This window comes from Ambystoma mexicanum, chromosome 5p (genome assembly GCF_040938575.1).
Source record: "Ambystoma mexicanum isolate Mex_15411 chromosome 5p, UKY_AmexF1_1, whole genome shotgun sequence".
Taxonomy (NCBI): Eukaryota; Metazoa; Chordata; class Amphibia; order Caudata; family Ambystomatidae; genus Ambystoma; species Ambystoma mexicanum.
In genome coordinates this window covers 560426775-560444347 of record NC_090930.1, presented here as the reverse complement: position 1 = coordinate 560444347, position 17573 = coordinate 560426775, and the positions used below count along the sequence as shown (strand labels likewise).

The 17573-nt window shown below is 44.9% G+C and overlaps 1 protein-coding gene across 7 annotated transcripts in view; it reads right to left on the bottom strand.

Annotated features, from left to right (window-relative positions):
* The window catches only part of PCDH19 (protocadherin 19), a 255401-nt gene that overhangs the window by 215087 nt on the left and 22741 nt on the right, over positions 1 to 17573 (bottom strand). The gene's annotated exons all lie outside the window — the stretch shown is intronic.

Genomic DNA, 17573 nt, shown 5'->3' with positions numbered 1-17573 from the left:
TATGACATTACGGGTAATGGTCTTAAGGTACCCGCTAGGGTGTAATACAGGAGGATCTGCAGACTTATGTACTCGGTGAAGTTGGGTCTGACTAAACATCTCAGATTTTATCTTTCAAAACAGGATTCTGAAGGTGGGTATATGGAGCCTGGAGAATTCTGATAATTCCTGGTGGCAGGGGCATGACACTGAACATTCTACTGCCTGTTAGTGTTAGAAAAAGTTATGGCAACTGAGCATTGCCTAAAGTCCCAAGCCTGGATATGCAGGGTGCCAGCTGTCTTCAATGTGTTGGAATCAAACCAGGGAATACGAATGATTGCAGAGGGCAGTTATATGTAAATGTCTCAGAATGAAAAGGCAGAGTTCCCATAGGTTTACCCCAAATCCATCTAAAACGATCACAAAGAGTCTGAATGGGTTCCTCTAGCCCCTCACCGTAGCACCCTAGCTCCCCTCATGCAAACTTCTAACCCCAGTGCCTTCTCCTTAATTGCATTTTTGGGGGCCATAGGTATTATTTGTCTATGGGCCTGATTTACAAAAGCGTTTTACAATGGCACAATCCCATAGGGAAACGGGTTGTAAATAAGGGCCCCATGTGTCAATGGGTGTATCGAAGCAGGGCTAGGTACCTTTGTGTCGCTTTTTAATGCTACATAACATACTCACTCTTTGGCTTACTCAATTACTCGGGCATGCTCTTGTTGGTTTGACTTTAACATGATTATGTCTCTGATCGTTGAGGATATTTTCCTTTTCGGCTTTGATCCTATATCACAAGAAGAGTGCACCAATCCCAGGTATCCAGAGGATGTTTAAAGTAAGAAACTACGCCATGAACTCTCAATGAGTTCTCGCGGCCTACGATATCTCGTGCGAGAGGACGGCACCGTACATTACGGGTGCCCTTTCGTAATATCATAATGGAGGCTGACTAGATCCATTGAGCCAAATTCCACCTCTAACCGGCCTGGCATGTTTTCAGATCTTCTTTCCGCAGCACTCCACTATTAGGGTGGAAGTGTTAAATGCTGGGAGTCTCTTGGCACGTGCATGCCCTCATGCCCTAGCCTGCCAGAAAGTCTATAGCTTTATCCTCAATCATTGTTTCACAATGTGCTTTACTTGATGTTTCTAAATTTATATTCCCATGTTTCCCTCTGGCGTAGAAAATTAGATTTGCATAAAGGCATTGGTAATATTTATTATGCCGCTCATGTCCACATTAGGTCACCACCGAGGTCTTCTCGTAATTGCAAACAGAAAATTATATATATATCAATTACAGACAGCAAAATATATATCTTAATTACAAAGCAACTCAACCTCTTCAGCCTCCATAACAAGGCCTAGCAGCGCATCATGTGGAGTGATGTGTTGCCAGCCGACAGCAATGTGAGCCAGTCATTAACGCTCAGGGGCTAAAAGCCCTGGTTTGGGCAACGCTCTGTGCCTCTGCAGACTGGATGTTGTAGGAAACCGAATGTAGTCATTTACCACAATGTGAAATGTAACACAATCTGCAATAATGCGAGTGTATGCCTCTTGCATTACAATGTGAAAGGAAACCTAATGCTGGTAAGTACAGGAATAAAGCTTAACGGCCTACACTGTTCAGGGAAACCTAATATTCAAGAGTGGGGCCTGGAGAATCCGAAGAGGCAATGAAGTGAGGGGCAGATTAATGAATGTAAGGCAGGCGGCCGCAAGGGCTTCTGTGTGACTGGAAGTCTGCAGTAGTGGGCGGGGGAGGGGGGGGGCACGAAACCCAATACTCGGGGATCCGCGGCCAGGAAAGGAACTCCGATCAGACCATGCACCTGTTGAATCTTGCAGGTCTGCTAAGCATGATTAGGATCTTGGTACATAAAAAGGTTGAAATGTCAATCTCTGTATGAGCAATTCCCTTTAAAAAATATCCAAGCCTAAGCCCGGCCAATGAAAGTGGTTCGCAATGATATGTGCTCTACCGCCAATACAAGGGCTTCCAGTCAAAATACTTGGTACTGCCAACAAGGGCTTCCAGTCAAATACTTGGTACCGCCAACAAGGGTTTCTAGTCAAAATACTTGGGGACTACTCGAATATAATATAAATACAGTATAAAAAACAAAGCTACATTCAACTTATAAGTGGGTTTGGGGCCCGATCCATGGAATTGTTTGCATGGTCCAAAGTGACTTTGCACTGCTGAAAAGTGGCTTTGTATTGCCGCCACAAACCCTGATTCATGGAACTGTGCAAAGTGTATTTTTGAAGTGCAAAGTCAGTGCAAAGGCATTTTGTACTGCAAAAATGACTTTGTACCGACTTTGCACTGACTTTGCACTGCAAAAAGTCACTTTTCAGCAGTGCAAAGGCACTTTGAACCCAGAAAATATTCCATGAATCGGGCCCTTAGTGTCAAATTGCAATAAAAAAAATTTACTCGTTAAGAACCATGGGGAAGTTGAGGAAGTTTAAATGAATCACCCAATGACCCCAAGTGCTAAAAAGCATATTTTCTTTCCTTCATAATGTATTAAATATTAATAAATACACGCCCTGCATTCAAAATACATATTAATTCCCCTCTATATGAAAACACATAAACAAAAACTATCAAACACAATGCTACAAAGTGATCACAAATCATATTTACATACTAGCCCTTTAATGAGAAAAGTGTTGTTCTGCAACTTGACACTAACACTCCTTATCAGTTGAATATATCATTTTTAAATGTTTTACTGTATAGCTATTATACATGACATATGTGGCCTGCAGACCGTACACTGTACACTTATACATAACGTATGGTAACGTGAAACTACTTATTGTGAATGGAAATGCTCGCAGTACACCATTGTAAGCTATGTTGTTCTTATGACAAGAATAAAGTAGTCAGGCGTGTTGCAGATAGCCACATACTAAAAAGAGATGCACTGGAAGGCAAAGCTGGAAAAAGCTTCTCAACCAAGCAACACCATTAGCCAAAAACAACGTTATGGAAGACTCAAGGGCCTGATTCACAGAGGATCGTGTTTCAATGGGAAGAACGCATTGAAAAACGTTTTGTGAATATGGCCCTAAATGTATTGTGCGCTTGTGGTCAGGTCAGTGACATCAAAGAAATGCCTGAAAATGACAACTCCCACTTGTGTCTCTTGTTTATTCTTGAGAACCAAGAATCTTTGGTGCAGAAAAGCCATGGATGAGGCAGTCTGGCATCATTATATTGGAAAGCCATGGATGATGCAGTCTGGCATTATTATATCGGAAAGCCATGGATGGGGCAGTCTGGCATCATTATATTGGAAAGCCATGGGTGATGCAGTTTAGCATCATTATATTGGAAAGCCATGGGTGATGCAGTCTGGCATTATTATATCGGAAAGCCATGGATGGGGCAGCCTGGCATCATTATATTGGAAAGCCATGGATGATGCAGTCTGGCATCATTATATCGGAAAGCTATGGATGGGGCAGTCTGGCATCATTATATTGGAAAGCCATGGATGGGGCTGCCCCATCCATGGCTTTCCAATATAATGATGCCAGACTGCATCACCCATGGCTTTCCAATATAATGATGCCAGACTGCCCCAACCATGGCTTTCCAATATAATAATGCCAGATGATGCAGTCTGGCATTATTATATTGGAAAGCCATGGTTGGGGCAGTCTGGCATCATTATATTGGAAAGCCATGGGTGATGCAGTCTGGCATCATTATATTGGAAAGCCATGGATGGGGCAGTCTGGCATCATTATATTGGAAAGCCACGGATGGGGCAGTCTGGCATCATTATATTGGAAAGCAATGGATGGGGCAGTCTGGCATCATTATATTGGAAAGCCACGGATGGGGCAGTATGGCATCATTATATTGGAAAGCAATGGATGGGGCAGTCTGGCATCATTATATTGGAAAGCCATGGGTGATGCAGTCTGGCATCATTATATTGGAAAGCCATGGATGGGGCAGCCTGGCATCATTATATTGGAAAGCCATGGATGATGCAGTCTGGCATCATCATTATATTGGAAAGCCATGGATGAGGCAGTCTGGCATCATTATATTGGAAAGCCCTGGATGGGGCAGTCTGGCATCATTATATTGGAAAGCCATGGGTGATGCAGTCTGGCATCATTATATTGGAAAGCCATGGATGGGGCTGTCTGGCATCATTATATTGGAAAGCCATGGATGAGGCAGTCTGGCATAATTATATTGGAAAGCCATGAATGATGCAGTCTGGCATCATTATATTGGAAAGCCATGGATGATGCAGTCTGGCATTATTATATTGGAAAGCCATGGATGGGGCAGTCTGGCATCATTATATTGGAAAGCCATGGGTGATGCAGTCTGGCATCATTATATTGGAAAGCCATGGATGGGGCAGTCTGGCATCATTATATTGGAAAGCCATGGATGGGGCAGTCTGGCATCATTATATTGGAAAGCAATGGATGGGGCAGTCTGGCATCATTATATTGGAAAGCCATGGGTGATGCAGTCTGGCATCATTATATTGGAAAGCCATGGATGGGGCAGCCTGGCATCATTATATTGGAAAGCCATGGATGATGCAGCCTGGCATCATCATTATATTGGAAAGCCATGGATGAGGCAGTCTGGCATCATTATATTGGAAAGCCATGGATGGGGCAGTCTGGCATCATTATATTGGAAAGCCATGGGTGATGCAGTCTGGCATCATTATATTGGAAAGCCATGGATGGGGCAGCCTGGCATCATTATATTGGAAAGCCATGGATGGGGCAGCCTGGCATCATTATATTGGAAAGCAATGGATGGGGCAGTCTGGCATCATTATATTGGAAAGCCATGGATGAGGCAGCCTGGCATCATTCTATTGCTAAGCCATGGTTGAGGCAGTCTGGCATAATTATATTGATAAGCCATGGATGAGACAGCATGGCATCATTATATTGAAAAGAAGGATTGAAACCAAAAGTTGTCACAACCGTGCACATATCTAAGCACTGCGCTTCCCTGCGGAAAAAACAGCAACAGCGGGGGAGGGGTGTCCCTAACGGGAGGAACGTGTTCTCTTTTGGAGCATCAATGCCAGATCTTACTGTGTCTGTTTGTGATGGGACACAAGCTGCTGAGTACATGCCCCATTTGTTTGAACATGGTTGTGTGCACCCTAGTCATTAGCACTTGCTTATGCTCAAACCACACTCTAATTGAAACATAATTCAGGGCATGCTTGCGGTCATGTGTAGTTCCAAGCTGGGCACATATGGCGGCGAGCAGCCGGCATTATCAATCACAAGCACACCCAGGGTGTTTTTTTAAAAATGAGTATCATGAGGGTGTAAGGAGGCATGAACACGGCCAGTTAGTAGCAGTTCCTGAGGCTGAAAGTCTAAATGAAGTGCCTTTTGCCCCTAAACCCTGAAAGGCTCATCTCTTTCTCCGAGATTTGTTTGGAGTTTATTCCAAGCCTCAGGCCGCAGATAAGACAGGCATCTTGGGGGGGGTGGGTTATCTGCTGGTCTTCAGGACTTCAGCATCGCACCACCGTCAGCGCGTACGTTCCTTGTGCTGCCTCTGCATGTGCATTTCATTTTGCTGATGGAATGCATTTGGATACGACCAATTTCATGATATCGCCACGGATCGCTCCCTCGCGCTGCCCAGAGTCATCGCATTTGTTAGTGCAATGGTTATCCTACAAATGATCACCCACAAGTAAATGGGACAATCAATGTTTCTCAAGCAAAGCTCCCAGGGGGGAAAATGCTTCCCCATCCGCAATATTGCACATGGCAATGACGCCGTTAGAGACAGGTTACACGGCGGCACCACTTTGACGCAACGGCTATGCAGATACTTGGGGCCGCATTTCAGATCTGAAAGTTACGCGTTCCTGCTAGGATTACTACTTGTTTTCTCTTCATTCTCCTCCAGTTAATGTATTCTGCTGCATGTGCTGCGTTCAATTTGAGTTAAAACTCAATCAGGCCGCTTAATCCGCGCTTGGTTCCTCCAGATGTCGCGCTATTTGAAGAACTGCACGCGTGATTCCAAGTCATAACATCTACAGTACATGGAGCCGCCAGTGGGCGAGAAAGGATTGCTTGGTAGGCTCTGCCTTTGTGCCCAATGATAGCATAGTGGCAGAGCCCTGGGAGTAGAATCCCCAGTGGGCAAGGCTTCGACACTAAACAGGAATGTGGGGGGAGCCATTTAAGCGTATGCGCGGCTGACTTTTAACTGGTTGTTTGGCATAATCCTAATGTAAACGGATACTGAAAATTGCTTTACTGCAAGCAGATGGGGCTTTGCAATGTGAAGAACTTTCCTGCCTTTACTTCTGTATAAACAGGATTTCAGAGGTTTGTTTCCAAACTGAGATTCTGAAGAACAGAAATCACAGTTATCACGCCTCTCAAGTACTTTTTAGAATACAATCTATGGTCTCATTTTCCTAAACAACAATATAGTAAGAGAGTGCGACACAACAAACACAGGGCCTGATTTGCAAAAACGTTCTAAGAGAATCCCATTGAAAAACGTGTTGTAAATCAGGCCCAGACTCTTGTGTCACACCTTTGAGGGAGTATTGCGACGAAATCAGAAAACGATGGCCCGTCAGCTACCAGGGTTTGCCTGACTGCCAGGGAAAATTGCCCTGCTGAGTTTATGTTAGATGTTAACAGTACTGCATACGTTAAACATGTGCTCCGTTTACAGTGTCTACATGTAGAAAACCCTACATCTGCGAATCAGACAGGAAAACATTCTGGGCCTAATTCACAGAAGCACTTTAAAATGGCAAAACCCCTTTGGAATAGGACCTGTGGATCAGGGCCTCTGTCCCTTAATCATGTCTTTCAACCCCCTAGTATTATCCAAGGCACAACCTTTCCACTGAACAAATCCAAACCCACTGCCCAACACTTCACTCAACTCCAATCACGCATCCAACACATGCTGTGATTGACGCGTCACCCAGTTAAGAGTCTATGTACATGCATTGGTACCAGGAATATTCCAATAAGAGGACATCAAATACTTAATATGTTCAGAGGTGTCGGCTTGAACAGTGTGGCTTGTCTGACATGTCTGACTTGGGAGGATGCAAGCAGGTGGCTGGTTAGCATAGGAAGAGCTTTGGTAGGTGCCAAGGAGAGCACACTGCACACAACTAAGACTAATACTGCAGGTTGTGCTCCCCAGTGGTCTTCCCCCACATCAGCTTCAGGGGGGGGGGTGACCTGCTGCCCTGTTACATCAGGCACTTGTCAAATGACACGTAGATGCCGCATCAGATCAGAAGGAAAGGTGGAAATCTAGGTCGGTGAGGGCCTCGGGCTGCTAAGGCACGTATACTTGTGGCCACTGGAGTAGTCCATGTTGGAGACCTGCATCTACCTGGGCGGTGATCTTTGGGGGATGGAGGCCACATGATTTGATGGGGTGAACAGAGATTAAAAGGCATGAAAGGGAATGTGGTGTTAAGCTGCCTTCTTGGAGGATTAGCCCATTTGCTCTCCTAGGCTTTCTGACCCTTGGGCCCCTTGAATCCCTTGCTACTCTGTTTTCCCCAACCATGCAGTCAATAGTAATAACATGTCTGATGGCTTCCCTCCATCATCTACCATCTCTTTAAGTACCCCCAGGAGCCAGGTGATCACTTGCATCTGTTGGTGTCATACAGTGCATGTTTCCGTGATACCCTGATCAAAGGGAGCAGGGAGGCACAGTCAAAATATTAAACTCCAGCCCCTCCACACCCCTCGCCCACTCAGCAATGGCCCACCTCCAACTCAGGTCTATTCATGCTAACACTGATGAATATTGGATGACGCCGGGATAGCCAGAGTCAAGAAATGGCCTGGACAACTGCATCTAGGATGATCCAGGTACTGCACTGCAAGTCCAGTACAATGATGCCTGCCTTGGACTCTTAATGTTTAAGCACTAAAGGGGTTATCCATCGACTAACTGCACTAGAAGACTGCTTCTCTCTACTTCACAGACATCCGCTGAAACCAAAGAAGTTCCGCTATTGAAAAGTCAAGGACCCTTCCTGCAGGAGCTAACTCTCTGCCCATTTAGATTCACCCAACAAGTGGTTGGACCCATTCTGATATTTTCCTCAAGGTGATGTCTAGAAGCTTTTGCACATACTCCTGTTACAACCTGTCTAATGCTCCACCCAGTCTGATATTTACCACTAGGCGTTTTATTCTGCACTGCCCGGTGACGCTTTGCCCACTCTGAGGTTCTTACCCACTCGATTATTTTCACCAGTATTCACCAGTCGTGGTGTTTATGCCCATTAATGCATTTCCTGCTTTTGACACGGTTTCCCATTCTGACATTGTGTCCATCTAGAAGTGGTTTCTATTCTGATGCATCTTTGTGACTGCCCCCACCTCCCCCAACGTTCTGCTCATGCAGATGCCACATTTGCTAATCAACTGGTACAGTGGAGCCCCTTGCTGTAGTGTTCTGAACTACACCACCCTGGTTTGTGTACCTCTGTAATATTGGTTTGTGTTGCTCTTCTGTGCACAAAAGGCTCATGAGCCAAAAGTGTGTAATAGACCATCTGCGACCTGCGATGCCAGTTTCTAAATAAAAGCACTTTGTGACATTGTTCCTTGCAGTTGATCTTTCTTGCAAATGCCTTCCAGTTTTGTATAATAACTGTAACACGCATTCAATATGCATCTATTGTTTATACATAACATAGGTTGATCAGTTAATTCAAGTGTTGCATTATTTCAGAAGGCACTCGGACTTCTAATTTAACAGAAAGACTAGCAAAGTCGCACAGCATCAGAATATGTCTCTTGCAACTTCCACCTATGAAATTAGCAACGTGAAAACCAAAGTCGCTGCTCTTTGCACATTTACTTATTTATTTTTCTAAATTGCAAATCAATGAAGGTGGATATTGATAAAGCCTAACCTAATTATATTGTAATTCAAGCAATTTGCTGACATGTGTCAATATCGAACTATTTGCTTTCCAGCCTCATTTACTCCAATCTTAGATCATGATTTTTCACAATTGCGGGATTCAGCAATAAAAGAGGAACATCGGATGATCTGCTCCGAACTTTGAGGTTCAGATCAATGTTTGACACCCCCCCCCCTCCCTTTTAATGAAGCTCGCTCTGCAAGGCCCTAGCGTCAAATGCCATTTGCATTTTTGTAGGTCACTGAGAAAAAAGACAAAGCTTGTTATTTTTAAAGCTCTCCTCCCTCTCGTAGTTGGGCGAAGCTCTCCCATTAGCATAGCCTGCAGTGCATTGCTGAGAAAATGCCAGAGGGTGTTAGCTTAATGGAACTGTGCTTTGCTCACATAAGACTAGGTTAATAGAATCCACTAACACAGGAATCTCAAACATGCCCTGTGGCCTACATCTGCCATGACAAGAGATGGAGTAATCCGACAAGCGCCAGACCCCCATGCTAATGACAGAAGGTTCCTTTTCCGATCTCCTCTGGCCTCTACCGCATAATGCCGCCAATGACAGATACCACGGGGATCAAAATCCTGAAAGCTGCAGACCCCGGCAGCCCTATCACACAAAATGCACCACCCTTTTAGATGGACCTGGTGCTCAGGAAGGTCACAGCCCGATATTAGGAAAAATAAAACACTTCCTCTTAGATGGTGCTTGCTTCTAGAGGTTTTTCTTTTTTATAGTGCTGTTAATGATGTCACTATCGCCCGCTATAATGGTACTCAACTCACCAAAGTTGAACGGGTACAAATTGGAGATATCTGCATCGCAAGTGGTGCCCGTAACCTGGAGGTTGAACCCAGATCTCAACAACAAGACCTCAGCTTGCTGAGGTATCTGCCCTTTGAGGGATTTGCAAACAGCAAATTAAATGTTCAGATATGTATAATCACTGAATTAACGGATGGACGTATCAGGCAAGGTTTCAAAGCAATCCTACCGGGTTTTCATAATAACCAAACATAGATAGAAAATACCTCTCCATTCAGCAGAAGTACATTGCTCCCATACATAATTGTTGCTCTCCTGCAACATATTGACGAACCTAACTCAACCGAAGCCCACCATGATTTGATTCCCGGCCCAGCCCTGAGTGGCCGCTTTAGCATACGTTGGGTGCTCAACAGTCCCCTCGCCATACACAACGGTTCCATGTGTTAGAATTGTGGCAAAAATGGCCGTGGACACAAAATATTGCTCTGTGGTTTTGCCGCTGCAATCCATGTAAAGGATTCAGGGGACAACCCCCGGACCCATTATACCATTAAAGAGTTAAAGAGGAGCGGAGGACACCCCCGCAACCCCTACTCCCCATAAATGGTGTAATGGGGTACACCTTTAACGGGTCAAACCATGTCATTTTTGCAACCATTTTTTGTACAGGCGACATTTCTGCTACGATTTTATCACTGCGTACCTACACAACACATAGATGTGGAATGGTGGCTGTCCTGGGAGTGGGAATGTCCTTCCCATCATATGCATAAAACAGGCAAAGGGTTAATTATATTACAACCTCAAGTACTGAGTCTAAAAGAGAGCTACATTGCATGCGGGCAGAATTTAAACAACAATGCAGAAGTCTTAAGGCCTAATTCACAGAACGTTTAGCATGCAGAAAAGGGACTTTGCACTGTAAAAGTACTCTTTCCACCATGCTAAATGGGCCTAATTCACAAAAAAAGCACTAAGTAGCGTAGACATAGGGCCTAATTCATGGAACGGTTAGCGCCTAATTCATGGAACGGTTAGCGCGGTGCAAGGTGACTTTGCATTGCTGAACAAGGCCTAATTCACAGAGCGGTGCAAGTGTATTTTTGTGGAACAAAGTGACTTTGCACTACAAAAGTACTCTTTGAACCATGCTAAATGGGCCTAATTCACAAAAAAGCACTTGGGGCCTGATTCATGGAATTTTTAGAAACGTGCAAAGTGATTTTGCACTGGTGCAAAGTGACTTTGCACTGCCAACCAACACCCTGATTCACAGAGCGTTACAAAGTGTATTTTTGCAGTGCAAAGGAGACTTTGCACTGACTTTGAACTGGTCCAAAGTCACTTTGCGCTGCAAAAATACACTTTGTACGACTCTGTGAATCGGGTGTTTGCTGGCAGTGCAAAGTCAGTTTGCACTAGTGCAAGATCACTTTGTACCGTGCAAAGAAATCCATAAAATCGTGCAGTTAGTCTGCACTCCTTAGTGCTTTTTTTGTGAATTAGGCCCATTTAGCGTGGTGCAAAGTCACTTTGCTCCGCTCTATGAATTAGGCCCGGTGCAAAGTGTATTTTTGCGGTGCAAAGTCACTTTGCTCTGCGCTAAACATTCCATGAATTAGGCCCTTGGGGTGGAATGAATTAAATAGAGGTATGGATGAATCCAAGTTGGAGAAAGCTATTGTGTTCTCACTGCTTATAGTCATTGGGCCGCATTACAAGGTTGCCGGTCCGGGAACTACAGCACTGGTAAGCTTGCCGGTACCGTAGTTCCCGGACCGGCAAACTACGAGTTGTGCTCGTGGGTGCTTTTCTGCCTGCCGGTCTGACCTGGCGGGCAGAAAGGCACCCGCGAACACAGCATGTCGGATGCACCGGCACCGTTCATAATTGTGCCGGTGCATCCAGCCTCCCCATTCCCATTGAGCCCCACGGGGCTCAATCAGGAATGGGGAAGAATGTTTCCTGGTGCCCAGGAATTGGCAAATACTGAGTCCGACAAGGCTGTATTGACCCGGTAATTGGCCATTTCTGAGCATCGGAAAAAATAAAATACCGGCTGCAGCCGTGCCTGTAGTACAGGCACGGCTACCGCCAGCCTCGTAAGGAAGCCCATTGTTAGGATACATGGGCCAGTTGCTTTTGCAGTACTAAATGCTGCAGGGAATGGAGAGATTACACCTATACAAAAGAAGCGCAAGCGCACAACCGCCCGCCCTGCACTCATTTCCGCCTGTGAATCATGAAGAGGAGAGTTTTCCCTCTGTATTCATGCTGCCTTGGTTGACGCAATTTCCACAATTTCCCGGCACAACAATTGCATTGTGCTTCAATGTGAAAATAACAATGTATGTGCAGTGAATAACGAGCGTCTGCATTACAAAAGGTCTGGGTTGTGGTCCAATGCTTTGGAAACCGGTAGTGGCGCACTGAGCAGAATTGCCAAACAGGAACAAGTCAGGACCTCCACCGTTTGGGGAAAGTGCCCTGGACAGGCGGATACCACCTAGATGAACCACGATGAATGCTATTCCAGTTTCTGACTGGCAGGACATGCCGCCAGCCCTGTCCTTGCCCACTCCCCTCCTTATCCTCCATTTCCCCTTCTACTCTCTCCGGGGAGATGAAGCTGACTGTGGGATTGTTGCCAGCATTCTCCATGGTGAATTAACGTCTAGTCTGTGCATTTTTAACTGTGTTCCGCTTCTGTCATTCTTGTGCACTCGCCTTTCGTTCCTCTACGCTGCTCGTTTATAGAAGCAAATCATTGTGGGGTGTTTGTCCTACATAACCTTTATAAACTAAATAAGAGAACATTTTCATGTATTTGATCATTCAGAGAATCCAACTGGATTTTACGAATCAGTGATTCAGGGGTGTTGTTCGGTCTGGAAAGGATTCGGGGTTACGCTAATGTTCGGACTGTTGGGACTCAGGGGCTAGATAGCCTTTTGTTGTAGCCCCTGATCTTCTTTCTATCCAGGGTACAACCAAAAGACCCGGGGCTATAGCTCCTCCAGCCCCCCTCGCAACGCCTCTGTAGAGATTGAGGAAGGCAGCGCTTTTGATGGGGTCAGATGAGCATGGAAGTTGGACTCTCCAGGAAATTCGACATGACACTATGCACCTGATTTGCACAGCGCTATTCCATGGGATTGTGCCATTGTGAAACGTTTTTGCAAATCAAGCCTTATATTTCCATGTCTCATTTGCTAAAGTAGCAACTCTATTGATCCAAACACTGACTATAGGAGACTCTGTGCAAGAGTCACAAAGCGTTTTCCAACTGGATGCACACTTTGTGAATTGGCCCCCTATGTTTTAGGGTTTGCTGCACTGCTGCCAAAGCACTGATTTGGCTAAAATCCGTGTCTGATTATGTTTTAAACACAATGCACACAAGTCTCTATCCAATAGAACAGATAGCTATGCATCGAGATGCATAGTGTCTCTGGCTTCAAGAAACTCCCAATTGATAATGATATGTTATTTATAAAACACTTTCACCAAAGCACTGTACTAAAAACATGTTTCCATGCAATTATCACCCAACCAAAGTTGGGTGCTCATTTATAGACCTTGAAAGGATGAAATATTGAGTTGGTCTTGCTGGGATTCGAACCTGCGACCTGCAGATCACAATAGCAAGCACCAAACTCGCTCAGCTATCTTTCCAGCATTTAAGATTTGTTTTCCTTCAACCATAGTGGCTGGCTCTAATCGTGCAGTGAAACGCGCGTTCCATATTGCCTGCTCTTTTCCTGTTTTATCTGTATCATGTGGACCTCTGCAGCAAGCCAGAGTGGCAAGGAGAGAGCAACTTATAAGAGTAAACTTTATAAGAGTAAAAATTGGTTACGTGGGTCGCCTGAGAAGAGAGAAAAGATTAGCAAATACCCAGCGAAGGACATTAAATGTGCATGCAGAACCCTGATAAGCATGGCCCACTGGCAACAACGGTTCACAGGGATCTATACAAAGAGTAGAAACATAGCGCCCGATTCATGGATTTTTTTGCAAAGTTTAAAGTGACTTTGCACTGCTAAAAAGTGACTTTGCACTGCCGACACAAACCCTGATTTATGGAACTGTGCAAAGTGTATTTTTGCAGTGCAAAGCCAGTGCAAGTGGTCATTTTTGCACTCCAAAACAACTTTGCACTGCAGAAATACACATTGCACAGTTCCATGAATCAGGGTTTGTGTCGAGTTTAAAGTCACTTTTCAGCAGTGCAAAGTCACTTTGAACTGTGCAAAAAGTCCATGAATCGGGCCCTTAAGGTGCAAGCATGTGCGTGCAAGTTGTTGGACAGAAAGAAATGAGCTGGGATTGATCAACTTTAAGTGAAACTTCAGGAGTGTGGTTGTGAAAGAAACCATGGGGTCGGTGATCCAAGTTTTGGCTCTGAACAATGTTGATTACACAAAAATGGGATCACTTGTGCGAGAGTTGCATTTTTATCAAATCTAATTTAAATATTGATTGCACTTGCAGGAGATGGTGTTGCTATGTTGCACGTGGAGACCAGCGGATTGAAAAGTCGGAAGTGTGAAATCGTGGATACAATGTAAGACATAAATGTATATAGGCTCACTCGATTTTGAACTGAAAACTGAGACAGGACACCAACATAAAAGTAGGACTACATTTTGAAAGTGACTTTGTAGCATGACTACAATACAATAGTGGCAAAATAGGTGCTGGGGGCGCTGACAGTGACAGTCATTCCCTCGTATATAAACTGTGAGAATTTGCCAGTGGCTATAAACATGTTCAAAACAAAGCTACTTTTGCTCTGATTAATATCAATCAATTGTAATTATGCAAATACTGCAACTTAAAAACCTTGGCTGCTTCCGCTAGTCGGAGTAATGGGGGTCGGCGGTTGCCCCCACAACCTTTACATGGTAGCAGGGACAATAAAGAAAAACGTTTTTTTTAAAAGAAGGACCCTGCAGCGCCAGTTCAGACCCAGGCTAGTGGAACAGAACTGATGTTGCAGGGTTAGAGTTGAGACGGCGGCACACAAGTGGGTTGGGAGGAGGCAGGTAGAGGGATGCGGGGCAGAGTGATGTCTGTGATTACTGTGCCTTTCCATAATGGAAGTCGGCTTTTTGAAAGTTGACATTATGTACATGAATCCAATCAATCAATCAATCAATCAAGTTCTTATAAGGCACAAAATTCACCGTGGGCATCAGTGCACTGAGAAAGGAGACAGGAAAAGACTAGCAGAATTCAATTAAAAAGCCACGTTTTTAAATGTTGCCTAAACGCCTGAATCTGGCGAAGTGCTACTGGCAAGGAATTCCACAGCCATGAAATCATTTTCCAGACAGCCCCTGCGGCACCAGCAGTTACTGGACAAATACCAAACAGTTGTAATGTTCATTTGGTTCAGAACTGGTATCGAGATGCAACGATGTATACTCTCCCTATAGACACAGCTGAGACTCTGCACTTGGGTGCCCTCTATTTCTCCAAAATTTGGATGAGATTTTCAAATAAAGGAACTCACAGGACGGGGGACACAGGGATCAACTATGGAACCGCCCCTGCAAAACCAGGACCGTGCTGGCAAAACCCGGACACTTGGTCATCCTATCAATGCAGCAGTAGGCAAGCAATTCTAATGATCAAATTAAATTATTCAAAGGATGAATGGGCCAGGGACGTTCGCAATACGGTGATCTATGGAGAATCTCCAGGACACGTTGGACAAGTATTGATACGGCGTGCAAGCGAGGGCAGATGGATCAGCAATTTTCCAGCTGTTGATCGCCAGCACTGAGGAAGGCTGCTCCGACAATGAGGTCATGCAACTTTTAGGGAACAACCTCCATAACCAGATTACATTTGCAATGCAAATGCAAGGCTGAAGGGACACCGGCATAGCTGAAACCCAACTAAAATCGTCCGGAAAACATATCAGTTGTCCCGACAAGTACAATGGCGAGCTCTTTTAGCTCACGAATCATGAATCATTTATGTATTGATTTTTCAACTTTGCCATTATCATCATGCTAAGCATCATTTGCAAACATGAAGTCGTGTCTGTTTCCAAGCAGGCTCGAGGTAAGACAAACCTATGCACTATCAATGCAAATTCTCTTCTGAACAGAATGGCATTAAGACGCTTGGGCTCCACAGAGGTGGTCTGCCGGGCAATGCTTGGAGTCTACGGCATTCAAATATCCTACTTTGAATGGAAGGATGGTGTCATGGCTACAATATGGAAATGCAACGCATACTCTGAAATGGTCATCAGCTCTGCTAAGATACCGAATAAGAAAAGAATAATGGAACGCAATGCCAAAATCACACATTATATTTGCAGCTCCTAAGATTAAGGCAGACAGCGCTGTGACCCTTGGCACAAGGAAGGAAACAGTAATGGTACCAAAGAAAACATTGATGTCTGAACAATGTTGTGTCTTCTTACCTCACTGCGAGTGAGGGTTAATTTACTGGGGAGGAGTAAACAGTTGGGCTTTAGCAGCAAAAAGAGGACCAACTGGCCACATGGGACGTATTTAATCAAAGTTAGCAGGCTCAGCAAATATTTGCCCAGATGTCCACAGCTCATTGGATAACACTATCAACACTGGGTTAGTGATCAAATGATTTGAATAGCTGAGCACTGAAAAATGCCGAAAATACAAGACGCGAGCAAATCAATCTGCAGTCAGTTTTCTGCTGTATAAATGATGGAGCAAATCATTGCCTGGGGCAGAGAATCATCTCACTATAAGAGCTTGTGAAATGTGTCAAGACACCAGAATATCTGGCATAAGAAACACGGTGGCCCCATGCTGTGGAGCAGCACCGAGTGTGTGGTTACCGCCCCTTACACGCTGTGGGCAACCTGGTGCTGGGCATTCCAAAACGGTGCCTGGAGCAGAGTGGTGGGGTTGGGAAACAGCACACTCTTAGTTCTTCAGGCCGTGTCATAATCTCTCAGCCACGGGGAGTTGCCACGCTTGAAACCTTACAGGGGCAGACCCCCTGCTGACACCGCACAAAAGAGCTATGTAGCATGACCCTCAGAAACAAAAAGGTAATACTTGGGCAGGGCTTGGGCTAGGCCCGGCATGCAAGAATTAAAAGGATATGGGTGGAGAGCATGAGGAGCACTCATAAAAGAAGGGAAAACTGAATAAGCGAGTTGAGTAAGGCGATATACAATGCCATTTAAAACATTGTAAAAGTACTGAAGAGCAGGAACAACGGCTCAAGTGAGACTTTGATCAACTCATACAACCATATTCAAAGAAAAGCAGAGAGATAAATGAAGGACAACACGTGGGGGGCACCGCCCATGTTTTACAACACCCCACGCTGTACATTCACAAAGAGTGCAAGTCATCCCTGAGATTGTGACCTTGTACAACTATGGCATCGTTCCTCTTTGTGATTATGAACGTGGCCTGCCGCCTCTGGTGAACGCACAGTGGAGGGGACTTCATCCCATATAGTAACGCTCAGGCTCTTGAGCATCTAGGGAGACACGGGCATTTGCTAGGAATCAGGATGGAGTGAACAGTGTTGCCAGTCGCAAGGGGAGATTTTCTGAGATGTTTTTGGAGAAGGTGTTTTAGGCAACACGCAAACATAGAGTGTGTTAAGTGGAAAACAGGCTTCTGACCGCATCACTTAATGCATCACTTCCGAGGTGCATGAGTTGGATAGTGGGGTGCTGCTTTGTTCACTAGTTGAATCAACGCTGTGCAACCTGTTGGTCAATTATTCACAGGCTTCATTCGGTGACGTGCTCCATAATAACGGGTGCAACCATCAATGCAGTGTAGAAGCTACTGGTGTTATGAAGCGATCTGAAGACTTCAGTGGAGAAGGGT